General features: G+C 53.6%; 1 protein-coding gene and 1 long non-coding RNA gene across 4 annotated transcripts in view; one reads left to right on the top strand and one right to left on the bottom strand.

Annotated features, from left to right (window-relative positions):
- Positions 1-2,240: 2,240 nt before the first annotated feature.
- TP73 (tumor protein p73) overlaps positions 2,241-15,931 on the top strand; it is a 91,720-nt gene continuing 78,029 nt past the window's right edge. For 2 of the 3 annotated variants that reach the window (XM_023215176.2, XM_023215174.2), the window contains exon 1: positions 2,241-2,499. The gene's annotated coding sequence lies outside the window, so the exon portion shown is untranslated. Of the gene's footprint in view, positions 2,500-15,391; positions 15,456-15,931 lie in introns of those variants that run through there. The other variant, XM_023215175.2, reaches the window with a different exon arrangement.
- Positions 7,674-13,387, bottom strand: LOC111544598. Its single transcript, XR_002732217.1, has 3 exons — positions 13,030-13,387; positions 11,775-11,887; positions 7,674-8,545 (listed from the first exon to the last, which is right to left on the bottom strand). It is a non-coding gene; the product is annotated as an uncharacterized LOC111544598 (long non-coding RNA).

Here is a 15,931-nt window from a genome sequence, read left to right as displayed (position 1 = left end):
AGGGGGCCGCGCAGCATTGTGGGGCTTGTAGTTTTTATACCGCAGGGCTGTAAAGGAAACGCCCACGTTTCTTCCGACCAGGGATTTCTGACCCGAGAACCTTACCTCAAGGCCGGGAGGCCTTGGGGTCCTCTCCAGCTAGGGCTGCGGATAAAAATGTAGAAAGCATAGTAAAATTTGAATTTCAAATTAACAATAAATCGTTTTCTAGTTATAGGTATGTTCCCAAATATTGCACGGAACATGCTAATACGGAAAAATTACTCGCTAATCTGAAATTCAAATTTAATTGGGTGACCTGTGTGTCTGCGTGTGTATACACATGCATATATATTTATATTTATATGTAAATGTATGTTTACATGTAAATATATGTTTGCATACAAATATATCTTTAATATGTAATACGGTGTCTGTCGCACATATATTATATCGTGTATGTAATGTATAAGTATTTATTTCGTTTGCTTGGGGTTTTGTTTGCTTTTGCTGAGCCCGGCCCCGCTACCTGCCGCCTGGCCCTTGCCTCACGCTCCAGTGCCACTGAGATCAAGGAGAAAACGAATTTGCCGCTGACTGGGCGGAGCGAGGGCGTGGATCGCGGGCACCGCCAGTGCCTCACCCGCGCGCATCTGGGCTGGCACTGGGCGAAGAATTGTGCGGGTCCGGGACCTGGGGGCCCAGCTGCAGCCGCCCCAGGCACCGGAGAGCGAGCTCCTGCGCGAGCGAGCGGTCCGCAGGTCTCGCAGGCTCAAGGCCGTGCCTCGTCCTCTCCCCTACTCCGGACCCCGGTCCTCTTCCCTAGACAGCGGCCGCCTCCACCCCTGGCTCCCGCAGGCCGCCAGTAGTCCGCTCCAGGCCCAGCGGGCGCCTCTAGGGCCCCCCAGACGCACAGACCCTGACATCCCCGCCTGGCTCTGGGTTCTGGGAGCTGAGAGCCGGCCAGGGTCTTGCTCGCACCTCCGGGCGCCCATCGGGTCTGTTCCCCGCGGACGCCCCAACCTCCCCGGGGGAATGGATGATGGTGCGCGCGCGTCCTACTCTGGCCGTGCCGGCCTTTTCTATTCCCAACTGGACCCAAACCCCTGCATGGGATTCGTCTTTGTGTCCCCACCCCGTGCGCCCAGCAAACAGTGGGTGAGCCATAAAGATGTGCGGAAGTCAGCCGGACCCTCCCGGTCAGGCGCGGACCTGCTGCGGCCAGAGAACTCAGTCTGCACCAGCCCGGCTCGCTCGCGACGCCTAGGGCTTCACTGACGCCACCTTCCAAGACGTGGGGGTTACCATGGGCAGAGGGCATCGGTTCGCAGCCACATCACGGGCCCCATAAGCATCAGACCATAACCAGCGCCGCCACTGAGAGCCGCTCGGAACTCGCCCAGCATGTCCGGTCCCCTAGCCAGGGCCTGGTGTGCGTGGTCTAGGGCCCTGGAGGCCCCAGTGGCCTAGGAGGAGCAGGCAAGCGGGACGGCGGGTGCCGCGGGCCGGAAGGGAGTCTCGGCCTGACCTAGCGCGGGTCTGGTGCGCGCAGAGAGCAACTCCAAGCGCACCGACGCCCGCGAGTTCCTTCCAAACCCCGGAGGGGGTCCAGAGCCCGAGCCCACAGGCGGCGGCCGGGGGAGGGAGCAGGGTGCTGGCCGCCGCCCGGGAGTGTTCGCGTCCAGCGTGACCCCTGGAAGGACATGGGGCCCAGACTCCGGCTGGGGTTGGAAGAGCAGCCCCCAGAGGGTCTCCGCGGGATCCTCTGCCGGGCGGGGCCGCGGCTCCACAGGCGGAGTGGGTGGCAAGTCCTGCTTGGCGGACTGCAGCCGTTCCCCTCCTCCCGGCCCTGGGGCGGCGCCCCTCACCCCTGTTCCCCGCCGGCCACATCCCCTGCCCCCTGGATTCCAAGCGCCCCGCTCGCCGAGGGGCCCAGCGCCAGTGGCGGCGGCCCGGAGAGACCCGGGTGTCGGGAAAGATGGGCCGTCTGGGGGACAGCAGGGAGTCCGGGGGAAACGCAGGCGTCGGGCGCAGAGTCGGCACCGGCGTCCCCAGCCCAGCCGAAGGTCGCGGTCGGGTCTGGCCCGCGGGAGGGGCCTGGCGCCGGACCTGCTTCGGCCCTGAGTGGGCGGCCTCGCCGGGCCGGGCCGGGGAGACGCGCGCCAAACGGCGGCGGGAAGGAGGCGGGGCAGAGTGCGCCCGGGACCCCGACTCGGACGCGGCCATCTGGGGAGGCGGAGCGCCGGGAGGAGACCGTGGCCCCGCCGCGACTCGGTGGCCCGCGCTGCCTTCCCGCGCGCCGGGCTAAAAAGGCGCTAACGCCGGCGGCCGCCTACTCCCCGCGGCGCCTCCCCTCCCCGCGCCCATATAACCCGCCTAGGGGCCGGGCCGCCCGCCCTGCCTCCCCGCCCCCGCACCCGCCCGGAGGTCTGCGCGCACGCGAAGGGGACGCAGCGAAGCCGGGGCCCGCGCCAGGCCGGCCGGGACGGACGCCGATGCCCGGGGCTGCGACGGCTGCAGGTAGGAGGGCGAGGTCTGGGGCCGGGGCGCGGTTCGGCTCCGCAGGCGGGAGCTGGAGCGCAGCACTGGGCAGGCACCTGGGCTCGCAGTTCCGAAGCTGGGAGGTGAGGGGAGGGCGACTGGGGACGAGCTGGGACAAGGCGACACAGGGGCTCCCTCGGAGTTGGGTCGGCCCCTGGGACTTGGCGCTTGCGAGGGGCTGGAGCGGCCAGAGTCGAGACTGCGAGGAGACGCGGGTCCTGCCCTCGGCTCCGGCCGCCTTTGGCGCCAAAGACAGCCCCGCAGGGGTTCCGGGAGGGCCCTCCTCCTGCTGTCCCCTCTCCACCCCGGGCTGCGAGGGCCGTTGGCAGGGTAACCCCGGGAAGAGGCAGGGGTGCGGGGCGCGGGTGCAGGTGGAAATCGCCAGCAAGCTCCTCCCTGCCCGCGCGCTCCCTCCGACCTGCAGGGCTGTGCCAATCCCGAGGCCTTAGTTCCCCGGAGGAGCCAGAGCCAGGCCCTCCCTGGACGGGGAGAAGGATCTGGGCGGGGGCCTTGACCCAGGGAGTTGGTTACTAAGCGGTTTCGATGGTTTCCCGAGGGACAGCTCCCTGTGGCTCTGAGTTTGTCAGTCGAGGGCTCCTGGCCTGTCGCGGGAGCGGTCCCAGGTAGAGAAAGCCCGGGAAGAAATGGCCCGGGCCGGCCTGGAGGGACACACCTCCCGCCCCCTTAGCTCCTGGGCCGCCTCCTCCTGCAGCCCCTGCCTTTCCCGCTGCTGCTTGGACTGGGGGAGCGATGATTACCTTCATTCAGCTTGTATTTTGGTCTGGACACTAGGAAATGAGCCCACGTAGTATGCACATGTCTGCTACATAAACAGGGGACAGGCAGACCATCTTCAACTAGCAAGGGCGCAGGGAAAAGCATTGCACCCCAAACTTCTGGCCAGAGGTCATTTGCTTCCAAAGGTGCTGCCATCTGTTTATCCACTGTCTGGACATTTGGAAATAGTTCAGGCTCATTAACACAATGCTTTGGTTTTTGTTGTTTTGTTTTTTGTTGCTGTCGTTGCTGTTTATTTGTTCAGGCTTAGCCCTGGGGGAGTAGAAAACAAAACGCACAAGCGCTGAGCCACCCCTCTTTGGATTTATTCGGGAAAAGATTAAAAGCATTGCATTAAGAACAGGACATGGTATTTGAAATGTTGCCGTATATGAATGTATGCATTACGTATGTAGTTTTTTAAATAAGATAAAAAGTTGGCTGGGCACAGTGGCTCACACCTGTCATCCCTGCACTTTGGGAGGCTGAGGTGGGTGGATCACCTGAGGTCAGGAGTTCGAGACCAGCCTGGCCAACATGGTGAAACCCAGTCTCTACTTAAAATACAAAAATTAGCTGAGTGTGGTGGCAGGCACCTGTACTCCCAGCTACTCGGGAGGCTGAGGCACAAGAATTGCTTGAACCTGGGATGGAGAGGTTGCAGTGAGCTGATATCACACCACTGCACTCCAGCCTGGGCAACAGAGCAAGGCTCTGTCTCAAAAAATAAGATAAAATGGCCGGGCGTGGTGGCTCACGCCTGTAATCCCAGCACTTTGGGAGGTCGAGGTGGGTGGATCACGAGGTCAGGAGATCGAGACCATCCTGGCAAACACGGTGAAACCCCGTCTCTATTAAAAATACAAAAAATTAGCCGGGTGTGGGGGCGCCTGTAGTCCCAGCTACTCGGGAGGCTGAGGCAGGAGAAAGCTTGTGGTGAGCCAAGATCCCGCCACTGCACTCTAGCCTGGGCGACAGAGCGAGACGCCGTCTCAAAAAAAAAAAAAAAAAAAAAAAAGATAAAATAAGATAAAAAGTTGGTGCCAGAGGCTGCAGTGTGGCAGCTGCCTGTTGTCAGTCAGGGGTTGCCTGGGGTGAGTAGAAGTAGAAGGCGGGCCTGAGCAGGGCTTGTCCGTGCACGGCAGTGGCTCAAGAATGGCCAGGGATGTGAGCCCTGCCTTGCGGTCATTCTCGTGAAGGCTACGGCGAACAGATAGCTGTCTCCAAATCCCGAAGGCCAGTCCCATGGAGAAGCGGGTCTGGCACAGTGGTTAAGGTAGTAGTGTGGAAGTCAGAATGCTGGGGTTCAAATCTCCCCTTCCCCATTTACTCCAGCAAGTCACTTAACCACTTGGAGCCTTAGGTTACCCATCTGCAGAGGAGGGTAATAGTTCCTGCCTCAGAGGCTTGGAGAACAGTCAGTGAGGTGCCATCGGAAGGGCTTGGGAGAGTGCCTGGCACCCGCTCGGTGTCCCTACACATGATGGCTTTGGGTCCCAAGCTGTGTTCCAGAGCTGGGAGAGCTAGGAGCCCTGGGGAGAGACCCGGCTCTTTAGTAGCTGGTAGCTATCTCCAGGGCAGGAGGGATGGCAGCGAGGCAGGCATCTGCCGGAGGCATGGGTGGAGGCTGATGGCATCTGTCAGAAGTATGCACTGGGGCAAGGATGCCTGGTTTACTATTTATTTATAGGGCATGCCCCACCCAGGTCCAAGAATGGATTGATAACACTGAGCACATGTGAAAGGCACAGCTAAAGTAGAGAGAAGAGGCTGAGGCCCGAGAGAGGAGCCACACACCCAGTCCAGAACCTGGACGAGGCCCTGCCCTCGTCCAACAGCGGTGTTAACCCTGAGATTCTGAGCACACCAAAGTAACATCGCAACACGGTGAACCTTGGGTTTGCAAAAAGTCAGAAAAAGTCTTCAAAACATCCTTTAAGGCCGGGCGTGGTGGCCCACACCTGGAATCCCAGCAGTTTGGGAGGCCGAGGTGGGTGGATCACGAGGTCAGGAGATCAAGACCATCCTGGCTAACACCGTGAAACCCCGTCTCTACTAAAAATACATAAAAATGAGCCGGGTGTGGGGGCGCCTGTAATCCCAGCTGCTTGGGAGGCTGAGGCAGGAGAATGGCACGAACTCGGGAGGCAGAGCTTGCAGTGAGCCGAGGTCGCACACTGCATTCCAGCCTGGGCGACAGAGTGAGGCTCCGTCTCAAAAAAAAAAAATCCCTCTGCTCATTGGCGTTTGAGTGTACGACGGCTTATACCAAAGTGGGCTCGGAGGGACATATGCATGTGCTCACAGACTTCCTGCCTGCCACTCTGTGCTCAGTATTTCTTTGCAGGCTGAACACTCGCTCATCCAAAGTGCTTTCTTTTCCTGGACAAGCTGCACATCAGAGACCCAAAGAAGAAAATGATAATCCAGCCCATCTCTTGTTTTTGAATGTCTATAACAACTCACATTTAGCCCATGGTGGCTGTCAGCTAGTACTTGGCTAAAAAGTTTACATTTTTTCCCTGTAATCCCCACAATAGCCCATTGAGGTAGATACTATAATTATGCCCATTTATAGATGAGGAAACTGAGGCTTCAACTGGCTATTCTACTTGCACAAGGTCACCCAGCTGCAAAGTACGGGAGTGGGGACTCCAGCTGTGACCACGAAGCTGGGCCTGGGGCTGCCAAACCATCCGTCGCCTGAGTCTGCCATTGGCTCAGGCCCACTGCAAATACAAGACACAGACCCCAGACACCTAGGACCGTGGAACATTCATCCCAGAAGGGCCCTTCCAGACCATCTAAGCCGGGGTAGAGAGTCTAGGGTGCTGTGAGCCTGGATGGGGAAAAACGGCACCTTGTATTTCAGCATTTCCTCCAGTTTTGAATGTAAGCAGCAAACTACAATCATAGCAGTACCTGTGACTTCCCCAGTGGAAACCACTGATATTTCATGGTGTCCGTAACTGCTGCAGCATCTTAAAAAGTGGTTCGTGCTTGTTGCTCGGTCGCAATTACGGCGGTGATTAGATCTGCTCTAGGCTGATGGCTTAATGTATGAACAAAGAAACACACATACGATCACCTCCCAATTCTGCTTTTCAAATATTAGGGTCACTTTTTCAGTTTTCTCAGGCTGCTGTTACAAATGACCACAAAGTAAGTGGCTGGAAACAATAGAGAGTGTTTGTCTCCCAGTTGTGGAGGCAGGAAATCTGAAGCCAGGTGGGGCAGGGTCGGGTTCCCTCGGAGGCTTTGACAGGGGGCCGCCTCCCTCCTAGGATCTGGGGGGCTGCCGGCCATCCTGTGGTTCCCGGGCGTGCAGATGTACCACCCAGTCTCTGCCACCGTCTTCCCATGCCCTCCTCCTCTGTGTCCCTGTGTGTCTCTCCTTTTCTGTCCCTTAGATGGACACCTGTCCTTGGATTGGGGGCCTACCTGGAAAATGCAGAATGATCTGATCTTGAGACCTTTACCTAAGTGGCGTCTGCAAAGACCCTGATTCCAAATAACATCACATTCTGAGGCTCGTTCCGGGAGGCTGCATCCAACCCACTAGAGTGGCTGTATTTCAGTAACTCGCCATCCCGTGTATTTTGTTTCATGTATTTAAAACATTCTCCCAGACAAGGCGTCTGAGATTCCCCAGGCTGCCAGAGGGGCAGTGGTGCAAATAGGGAAGAAGCCAGGTCTAAGCCACGCCCGTCTTTTTAGGAAGAGGATCAGGAACCCGGACACTGAAGGTCAGGGTTGGGCACAGCCGAAGATGGGCAGCCCACCTCTCCCCCAGCACCTTCTGCCTGGCGCCTCCTCCACAGCCCCTGCACCCTGGAAAACAGGCCGTTCCACACACTCCAGCAGCTCCTCTACCTGGGAACTGCTTGGGCCATATAGCCCCCAGTTAGGGAGAGAAACCAGACACATATTGAACAAGAAGCCCCACCAGGAGAGGCGAGACCTGGGCCCCAGCCCTGGACCTGGCCGTGGGTACTACAGAGGGTCAGGGGGCATCGGCCTGCACTGGAGGGTCTGGAGATGCACCTCTCAGGGAGTTGGGACAGAGAGGAGACGCCGTCCCAGTGGTGACCTCCAGTGAGGCCTGGAGAGACCAGATGGCAGGAAGGGCCTTGCTGGGGCCAGAGTGAGGGCACAGAAGGCAGGTCTCATGGAGCAGGGACCATGGAGGGGACATGGGGGACACTAGGTGGACAGTGGCCGGAAGATTCCGTGGGCCTTGGAGATTAAATCAGGTTCCCCAAAGAGCAAGCTGTGGAGAGGGGGAAGTTGCCTCCCTCTTCCCAACTGGATTCTTAGACTGCCAATAAACGATTGACAAAAGACAGACTCACAAGAGACAACAGTTTTAAGGCTGTACCTACGCCTGGAAGTGCCATAAAAACAGGAGACTCAGCAGTAGCCAGATGGGAGCAGTGCAGATGTCCGTCCTCAGTGACAGAAAGGAAAGGGGGCCTGGGCTTCTGGGGAGCGGTGGAGACAAACGAGGAGAGGGTGATGGAGGAAACATCTGGGTATATAGGCTGCCTCGTGGTGAAGCTATCAGTCTCTTGGTGAGAAAATGTGTCCTGGCGCGGCTCTCTTCCTGGCGCACATATCATTACTAATGAAAATGTCCTTTATAGATGTCAATTTCCTTTGGAAAAGAGAGTTTTACGCTTCATTTTAGGGAGTTGAAGAGCTTTCATCTGTTGGCTTGTTCTCAGTTTCTTTTAGCTCAAAGTAATCAACATGTCAACATGGCATATTTTGGGGTGACATATTCTGGTCTCCTGCAGTCATTTTTTGGGGTGATGTATTCTGGTCTCCTACAGTCACATTTTGGTGTGGCATATTATGGTCTCCTACAGTCATATTTTGGGGTGATGTGTCCTGAGCCCCATTGTTTCCTAGTCTGAAACTTCCCCAAGACGCTCCATGGTACAGAAACTGGGTTGGTGTGTTATCTCGTAATGCTTTGAAGAGGCATCTTAGAAACAAAAGAAAAAAAAAGCTAATCATTGGAGCTGACTAAAAACTCGTTTCTGGGTGTGGGGGCTGTGGCAGGGCCGGTTTGTAGATCCTGGGCTCTGAGCGTCTTCTGCGGTTTGGTCTCTGGTGATGCCTGGGAGGCCCACACAGCAACAGGCGTGAGGCCCTTCACACCTGGGCTTCGTGTCATCTCGCTGATGTTTATTTCAAGTCGTCCAGTTTCAGTTTGCAGGATTTCTGGGCAAAGGGCAGTTTTGTTCTTCGTGATTCCAATAAGAAGGGTGGGAGAAAATTGAAAACGTTAATTTGGAGAGTTGCAGCAAGATACTGAAGGAAACTAGAAACATCAGGAACCAGTCCAGTTTAAAGACATCAATAGATAACAAAACCCCAAAGAAATTAAACAGGACGAGAATCTAATATGGGGCACACAATATGGCTTTCTACTGAAATATATGTTCTCTCTACATCACCTCTCTTTCTACTAAAAATAATCTCAGTAAGATTATTATTATTATTATTATTATTATTATTATTATTATTATTGAGATGGAGTTTCACTCTGTCGCTCAAGGCTAGAGTGTAGTGGCACGATCTCGGCTCACTGCAACCTCTGCCTCCCGGGTTTAAGTGATTCTCCTGCCTCAACCTCCCGAGTAGCTGGGGTTACAGGCACACACCACCACGGCCAGCTAATGTTTGTATTTTTATTATTTTTTTTAAGTACGGACAGGATTTTGACATGTTGACCAGGCTGGTCTTGAACTCCTGACCTCACAGGATCCACCCACTTTGGCCTCCCAAAGTGCTAGGATTACAGACGTGAGCCACTGTGCCTAGCCTAGTAAGATTAGTTTGTAAAATAAGTCTAGCCTCGTTAAAGTTGGCCCAATTATTTGCACAAGTGCAGCAAGAATAGTAAGTGGCCAGCTAGGCTTTCTTTAGATCAGCTTTGCTGGAACTTTTTTTTTTTTTTTTTGAGATGGAGTCTCACTCAGTCGCCCAGACTGGAGTGCAGTGGCGTGATCTCAGCTCACTGCAAGCTCCACCTCCCAGGTTCACACCATTCTCCTCCCAAGTAGCTGGGACTACAGGTGCCCGCCACCACGCCCGGCTAATTTTTTGCATTTTTGCATTTTTTGCATTTTGCATTCTACTAAACCCCGTTTAGTAGAAACGGGGTTTCACCATGTTTCACCATGTTAGCCAGGATGGTCTCAATCTCCTGACCTCGTGATCCACCCGCCTCGGCCTCCCAAAGTGCTGGGATCACAGGCATGAGCCACCGTGCCCGGCTGCTGGAACTTTTAATAAGAAATCTCAGGTTAGGCCTCTTGAAGCTAAGAAGTCAAGCCAAGGACTTGATATCAGACTTTACCTGGAATACCTATAGATTTGGGTGGATTCCTCTTTCTCAAGGTTCCCGACATATTCTTGAGAAATACTGCCAAAAAATGACAGTCTTTCCTCAACCTGTGAGGCCACAGAAGCCCTTTAATTCAGGTACAAGGGCAATTGTGTTTTCCTCCAAGGGGTTTCATTGGCTCCATAAAGTCAACCTTAGTTCCTTAAAGCTACTCACATCTGATTTTATGCACATCACTCTCAAATATGATATTCCAGTCAAACACTTGGTAAGCTAACCAATATTTCCAACTGTTTCCTATTACAAGGGAGCAGATTCATATTGAACTTAAGCAAATAACTCTATGGCCATAACAACAAAAAAAGGCCGGGCGCGGTGGCTCAAGCCTGTAATCCCAGCACTTTGGGAGGCCGAGACGGGCGGATCACGAGGTCAGGAGATCGAGACCATCCTGGCTAACACGGTGAAACCCCGTCTCTACTAAAAAATACAAAAAACTAGCTGGGCGAGGTGGCGGGCGCCTGTAGTCTCAGCTACTCGGGAGGCTGAGGCAGGAGAATGGCGTAAACCCGGGAGGCGGAGCTTGCAGTGAGCTGAGATCCGGCCACCGCACTCCAGCCTGGGCGACAGAGCGAGACTCCGTCTCAAAAAAAAAAAAAATTGCTAATAGCTTCCAAATTCTAGAGAGATCAGGTAGGGAGAAAAGTCATCGTTTCAGTTTTGCTGACAAAAGTATAATGTACCGGAATGCTGTAACTTATAAATAGTTTCTTCACTTACAGAAACTATTATAAATAGTTCTGGAAATTCTTGCCATGCAGTGGTGTGATCTTAATGTATCAGAAACCTGTACTGGTCAAAGTCTTCCCCATGAAATCTTCTTGAAGACACAAGACTTTAGGGTTACAGTTGCTTGCAAAAGCTTTCAGGAAATCATCAGAGCGAAACAATTAACTGTGTATGACAGAAAGGCTTAAAATGGCCTTGGCTAATGGTATCATGGGATCATTATAATGTAACTAATGAGGAAGTTTGGGTATTCCTGTGGTGTATACTTTTAGATAATAACTGGAATTACAACTAGTATAGAAAGTATCAGATTTCTAAGAATTTCATAAAATGTCAGAAACTCTTATATTAATATATATCCATGCAAATATAACTCACTCAGAGAAGCTTAATCATCACCTCATATTTTACAGTGCTTCTATGCAAATTTAGTTGATCAAATAAGCCCAATTTATTTAATATCTTTTTATTTTATTTAACAAAATTTTCCCTTTAACATTGGCAAAATAATCTATCTTTTTATAAGGAGAGAAAAGAATCCTTTTGAGATATTCCAGGGAAATCCCAAACGTTAATTCGGGGTCAAAAAGACTTAATTGAGAGTGTGATTTTGGAAAGTTGTCAAAATGTCAAAAGGTTTAAAGCACTTGATTAAATGGAATCCCAGGTCTTTATGAAATAATACTTAATTCTCATTTAATCAAAGTAACAATGAAATATTCAAAGAGAAATGCAGAAAGTTAGATAGTTTAAAATAATCTTAGATCTGGCCGGGCGCGATGGGTCACGCCTGTAATTCCAGCACTTTGAGAGGCTGACGCCAGCAGATGGCTTGAGCCCAGGAGTTCGAGACCAGCCTGGGCAACATAGTAAAACCCCATCTCTACAAAAAATACAAAAATTAGCCAGGCATGGTGGCGCATGCCTGTAATCTCAGCCACTCAGGAAGCTGAGATAGGAGGATCCCTTGAGCCCAGGGAGGTTCATGCCTCAGTGAGCTGAGATCGCACCACTATCCTCCAGCCTAAGCAACAAAGTGTAAATACACACACACATTTTATATATATATACACACATAATACATATATGTATTTTTTTTGTTTTCTACTTAGCTGGGTGTGGTGGTGCTCACCTGTCTCCCAGCTACTCAGGAGGTTGAGGAGTCGAGGCTGCGATGAACTATAATTGTACCACTGCACTCTACACTCTAGCCTGGGTAACAGTGAGACCCTGTCTCAAAAAAAAAAAAAGAACTAGTTCACACCCATGTTTCCTCCTGCTGCCCCAAATTACCGCTCTCCTTGAGCAGCCCCTGAAGGTAGAGACCAGGCACCTGCTGGAGCAGGAATTCTTCCTTCACTGGCTTCTGTTGGGGCACCGGTATCCTGCAGCTGTGGCATCCACAGGGAGTAAGGCCAGCCACGGAGATCCTTTCATGTCACCAAGCTGCAGGGGAGGAAAAGTGACATCAGACAGATTAACAGGAGAAAACCCATTTTAATGATATGTCCACAATGGGAGTCCCACACGAAGATGAAACTGGGGGAAGGGGCCAGATGGCAGAGGCCTCTGTGTCATCCTGAGCTGCAGGAAGATACAGGGGCGTGGGGCTGCTGCAGGCTGGTGTGGACCAGCTATAGCAGGGGAGTTCCCTGGTGAATGAAGGTGCTCGTCATGCGGACATGTGTCTCTCAGGTGATCAGAGTTGCCTGGAGCCGCTCTCCTCCTGACATAGCGACCTTTATGAATGGAAATGTCTTTCATTTCTCTCCCAGGCAGGCAGCTGGGCAGAGCCACTCCTGTGTCTGCAGTTTCTCGAAATAATCGATATGCCCAAGGCATGTTTGGGGTGGCACATTCTGCCCCCTCCAGCCATGTTTTGGGGTGGGGTGGTGTGTCCTGAGCCCCAACGCAGGTGTCAGGGCTGTGGAGGGGACGTCACAAGGGGGCCTAGAGGGGCCTCTACAGGCCTTGGAGATGGAATCAGCTCCCCGCAAGGCCTCAGGACAGACCTGGCTGGGGAGTGCAGGGAGGCGTCCCTGGTGTGAGGACAACACGGGGCTGCCTCTTCCAGCCGCTCTGCGGGCTCTCAGAGAAAAATGAAGTTTTCTTTTGTAAGAGAAACTTATCTCTGCTTTCCCTGGCTTCTCAGATGCCACCATGCCAGATTTTGGGGTAGTGGTATGTCCTGACCCCAGTCAGTGGCCGGCCCACCTGCCTCCATGCCACGGGCTCTCTGGGGAGGCCACTGCTGTGTCCCCACTGTGAGCTCGATTTGAGCTGCCTATGGGACCTGAGAACCCCCAAGGGTGCCACTGGCAGACTCGAGGTGCCCAGGTGAGGCTGGTGCAGCCCCTCTGCCCTGCCAGCCCGGGCACAGGCACCTAGGCATTGCGACTCCTACCCTCCTACCAGCCCAGATGCGGGGCCTGAGCCAGCAGGGCTCCCACCCAGCCCAGGGTGTATCCCCCTGCCAGGGGCGCTGCCCTGGACCGGAAGGACCCACCTGTTGCCCTGCCCAGTACCAGCTGGCAGGCCCCCCGTGGCTCAGGGTGCCTGTGAGGAGGGGTGGGGCTCTAATTGCTCACCTGCTGCTCCGAGGTGTCAGGCAGGGTGGGGATGGCACCTGGGGAAGCCTGGGCTGAGGGGGCAGGCTGCCCCTCCTGCAGGAGAAGTGCCATGTTTCACTGGGTCTTTTGGAGAGGGCAGGGAAGCTGCCGCTCGCCTGTACTGCACCATTTCCTGTGATCTTAGCAATGACTTCCTGGCTCCATTTTCTCCACCAGCCTGAACACGTAAGCCAGACCTGCAGCTTTCTCTTCCACAGCCTCCTGGCCTCAGGGTTTACCTGGCTGGTGCCCACCGGCCGGACCGGGGCCTGGTTGTTTGGGGGACAGGGGAGCAGCCTTGCTCCAGTGTGAGTCCTCCCTGACTGTGAGACGGTTGGGGAACAGGGGTTGTTGAGTCTGCGGGAGGCCTTGGCTGGGCCAAAGAGAGGGGTCTGTCTTCTGCAGAAAACCCAGCCACTCTTGCCAGATGCAGTCAGGCTACAAAGGGAAGCTGTGCTCCCTCTTTAAAGGCAGGTGATTCCTGTGAATCCAATGACCCAGATGAGGTGCACGATTCAGCGGGTAAGGCAACTCACCATCCTCTCTTTGTGGTCCTGGCAGTTTGCACCATGCGCAATGCAGGGTGGAGTCAGCCCGCAAATTACAGGCGAAAGGCTCTGCTGCGGTCATTGTCAGTTAAACAGGAGATGCAAACTCGAGCTAGTTAATGAGCTGCGGTCTGCCGTGCTCACGATTCGGTGCATGTCTCTCCTTCCTGCTATCACAGTCTTTGCCAGCTGCCATCATGACTACCAACCAGTCCCCTCATGATTGCACGAGTCTCCTGTCATGTTTTCTTCTGGAGTGAGGCATGCTCCAACTTGCTTCTGGGTTCTTAATTTTTGATCAGGGACAGCTCCTTGACTAATTATTTGGCAGTAATGAGGGAGGACAGTCGAGTTGTGAAAGTCCCCCCAAGCTTTTAGAAGGAAGCTGCAAATTAAAACACGAGGTATTGGTAAACAGGATGCTAATTGGATTAATATGAAAATGATGAATTCTGATAAAAATAGCAAAATACAGCATTGTAAGATTGAGGCCAATAGAACTCCAAGAACATTGTCTAATGTTCCGCTGGTTGATTTGATATTTGAAAGTATTAGAATAACAGGAAGAGTCTATTCTTGGCAATGAAGTGTACAAGATTTATGCAAAACAGAACTTTAAAACCAGAAGGAATCGACATGAGTGGGATTATGTAAATCATTCATATTCTGAAGTTTCATAACTCTCTGACCCCCCCGGATCCTTTGGTTTGTCTCTCTCTCTTTTTTTTTTTTTTTTTTTTTGGTACGGGGGTCTCGCCCTCTGTCGCCCAGGCTGGAGTGCAGTGGCGTGATCTTTTTTCGTGGCGAGGTCGGCCTTCGGGGTTCACGCCATTCTCCTGCCTCAGCCTCCTGAGTAGCTGGGACTACAGGCGCCCGCCACCTCGCCCGGCTAGTTTTTTGGTATTTTTTAGTAGAGACGGGGTTTCGCTGTGTTAGCCAGGATGGTCTCGATCTCCTGACCTCGTGATCCGCCCACCTCAGTCGCCCAAAGTGCTGGGATTACAGGCTTGAGCCACTGCGCCCAGCCTCTCTTTTTTTAGACAGAGTCTCACTCTGTCACCAGGCTGGAGTGCAGTGGTGTGATTTTGGCTCACTGAAACCTCCACCTCCCAGGTTCAAGCAGTTCTCCTGCCTCAGCCTCCTGAGTGGCTAGGACTACAGGTGTGAACCACCATGCCCAGCCATTTTTTTTTTTTTTAAGAGACAGAATCACCAGGCGTGGTGGCTCACACCTGTAATCCCAGCACTTTGGGAGGCCAAGGATCACTTTGGATCACCTGGTCAAGGATTCGAGACCAACCTGGCCAACATATAGTGAAACTCTGTCTCTACTAAAAATACAAAAATTAGCTGGGTGTGGTGGCAGATGCCTATAATCCCAGCTGCTTGGGAGGCTGAAGCAGGAGGCAGAGGTTGCAGTGGGCCGAGATCACGCCATTGCACTCCAGCCTGGGCAACAAGAGCAAAACTCCATCTCAAAAAAAAAGACACAGAATCTGCATCTGTAGCCTCGGCTGGTGTGAAGCGGTGCAGTCACAGCTGACCACCACAGCCCCCAACTGCTGGGCTGGGGCCACCACCCTCTTGCCTATGTCCTGAGTAGCTGTGACCACAGGCGCACACCACCACATCCAGTTATTTTTTGTTGTTTCTTACTTTTAGAGACAGGGTCTGGCTGTGTCTCCCACACTAACGAATGTAAAATCTTAAATGATGCCTGGTGCAGAGTAAGCTGTGTGTTGGGTGGGGCATAACTTACGGGTCACAGTGACAGTTTCACTTCTGTGCATGCCCTCAAGAATTCATTGTTGCACACAGGCGGCTGCTGGCAAATACTGAAGAGTTGTGGGGAGAAAGGTAGGGGTCTGACGGTGAAGGTGGGTGCGTGGGCAGGGGACTTTTAATGGCCCGTCTGCTGGCTCCCTCCCCACCACCACCTGCCCACCTCCCTGGCCTTCGCTGCAGGCTACGGTGCCCTTTGACCTCAGAGAGGCCTGTCCTGTGTGTCTCACTGAGCAGAAACAAACCGTCCCAGAAGCCCTTCGGCTCAGAAATGAGTAAGCATTGGTGGTAGGGATGGTGCCCCATCTGAGCAGAAGCAACTCGGTGCCGTGCGGGTGTCTCTCCCGGGGCAGCTTGGAGAAAGACCCCAAAACAGGGGGCCGAAAAAACGGTTTTCTCTTTTTTTTTTTTTTTTTTTTTTGAGACGGCGTCTCGCTCTGTCACCCAGGCTGGAGAGTGCAGTGGCCGGATCTCAGCTCACCGCAAGCTCCATCTCCCGGGTTTATGCCATTCTCCTGCCTCAGCCTCCCGAGTAGCTGGGACTACAGGCG

The sequence above is a fragment of the Piliocolobus tephrosceles genome, chromosome 1 (genome assembly GCF_002776525.5).
Source record: "Piliocolobus tephrosceles isolate RC106 chromosome 1, ASM277652v3, whole genome shotgun sequence".
Taxonomy (NCBI): domain Eukaryota; kingdom Metazoa; phylum Chordata; class Mammalia; order Primates; family Cercopithecidae; genus Piliocolobus; species Piliocolobus tephrosceles.
The sequence above is the reverse complement of the archived record's forward strand: the minus strand, read 5'-3'. Positions and strand labels throughout refer to the sequence as shown.